The sequence below is a fragment of the Pteropus alecto genome, unplaced genomic scaffold (assembly GCF_000325575.1).
Source record: "Pteropus alecto unplaced genomic scaffold, ASM32557v1 scaffold21, whole genome shotgun sequence".
Taxonomy (NCBI): Eukaryota; Metazoa; Chordata; class Mammalia; order Chiroptera; family Pteropodidae; genus Pteropus; species Pteropus alecto.
Genome location: NW_006436282.1, coordinates 17,073,636 through 17,075,737, shown reverse-complemented (window position 1 = coordinate 17,075,737; position 2,102 = coordinate 17,073,636). Strand labels below are relative to the sequence as shown.

Genomic DNA, 2,102 nt, shown 5'->3' with positions numbered 1-2,102 from the left:
CGCGAAGAAGCTTTAACAAATTCCTTATGAACCTGCCTCAGATACCCTGACCCTGGCTCAGCTCCCACTGGCAGTCCTCTACAACCCACAGGGATGTCTGCCGCAAGGCCCTAAAAAGCCTAATCAGGTCTGAGCCTCTGTTGTTTGTGTCTGGCAGTAACACGCAGCCATCTGTATGGCACCACCAGGTTATCATCCCCTTTCAGCCCCACAAGCTCTTTCAACATAAATGCTCCCCTTCCAGTTCAAAAATGACCGTGAGAGGGAGGAAAGAGAAGGCAGAGGACTCAGAGGAGGTCCTTGGATATTACATCAGCCCAAGCGTAGAGGACCCACAGGGATTAATCTTCTATGTCCTTCCATTACGAGCCTGCCTGTGTGAACAGTCGCCCTGCTTCTCAGCCGTTATCTGCCTTTTCAAAAAGTTAATGCGGCTTCCAATTAGATCTTTTTTTTTTCCTTCCTGTTAATCTTGGTTCTGAAACCAGACTACTGCTCTTCCTCTGCTGTCATCCCAGTAAGCCAAGTCTCAATTAGCCAGCCTGCGGGTGATTACCTCCTTGTCGCTTCACCGTTCAGACATTCTTTCATTTCCTGGAGCATGCCAGCCCCCTTCCTCTCCTCTTCCCTCCCTCCAAAGCACTTTTGCTAAAATTGCAGCCCACAGTCTCAGGCTGTATTACTCCGCAGGGGGGATGCAGGGCTGGCAGGTAGGATGCCTTTTCCTATAGGCCCAGGCACACTAGAATGTCAGGAATGTCCATATATGAGTTTTCTGCGGGTGCCACAGGTGTCTATAACTGCCGCAGTGGGACCCGCTTGTGAACTTGGAGGCTAAAGAAGTTTAGATGGAACTAGGAAACCCCAAAGCAGACTTCGGCTTTAAAAAATAAAATTTTAAAATGAAGGAGGAGGAATCAGTTTTTCACTTTCGATAGTGAAAGATGATTAGTTGAAACCTCTTACCAGTAAATATCAGCCCAGATGTTAACACAAAAGCTTTAGAGTTCTATCCCAGTCCTGCTAGTGACTGAGTGACCTTGAGTAGAACCACATCGATTTTTTTTTTTTTAGGCGAGGTAACCCTTGGTTGACTTCACAGATTGCAAGGACCTTGTCAGCTTACAATCCTTATTTTTTTCTTTTTTATGCCTACAGCACCTGGTCTTCCTAGGTGGTCTCCCCTCTAAGTACTAATCAAGCCTGATCCTGCTTAGTTTCCAAGACCAGACGGGAGCAGGCTTGTTCAGGGTAGCATGGCTGCAGACAGAACCACATCGATTTTGACCATCGTTTGTTTGTTTACAAGATCAGGGCATCTTCTGCTAAACTTAACAGTTAAACATACAAATTTATTCTCTTTCTTCTATTCTGAAACCACACTAAAATGAGTACATGGGAGAAGAGACAAAGGAAATGGGGGAAGAACAGACGAGAAACATCCACGAAACTGAGAAGCTGGAATGTGGGTCAAGGAATCAGAAGAAAGAAGAAAGGCAATGCCGAGCGCCATCAGAGAGGAATGAAAGTGAGAATCGGGCCATCTCACACTGCAGACCCTCAGAGCCATTCAGTGGAGACACTAAGAGCCACAGAGGGTACGACAAGGCAGAGGGCAGGGGAGGGGCGCTGGAAGTCATGGCAGAAGGTTAGACTCTGGCCCGCCGGCCAGACTTCCTGCTCCCCGCTTCCACCGCAGCACACGGGAGCTTTATTCTGGGGCAAAAATTAAATCAGACTGTCTCCAGACTTCAGTGCGCTAGAAAGGGCAGAGTCCACACACTGAACCAGACGACCACCGGCTCCCTACTCACCTTCGAAAATACCTGGCTAATCAGAGGGCAGCCAAGTAAGAGGATATTGGTAGACTTTTCTCTGGATAAATCAAATGGTCCCTGAAAAATGACTGTAGAAGAGGAAAAACTTCCTCTACTCTTTTAGGTTCAGGGGCTGGGCCTGCAAAATAAATTGACAAAAAGACATATTAACAAGAGAAAAACAGTATTTATTAACAAGTGCCTTTTGCATGCACATGCGACACCTCGTGATGAGTCACTCAGAGGGGTGGCCGGAAATTGAGATTTAGATCCCATCTTAACAAA

At 46.9% G+C, this 2,102-nt stretch overlaps 1 pseudogene; it reads right to left on the bottom strand.

Moving 5' to 3' along the window:
* Nucleotides 1–1,149: 1,149 nt before the first annotated feature.
* Nucleotides 1,150–1,268, bottom strand: LOC112479927 (annotated as a pseudogene).
* Between the last annotated feature and the right edge of the window lie 834 nt (nt 1,269–2,102).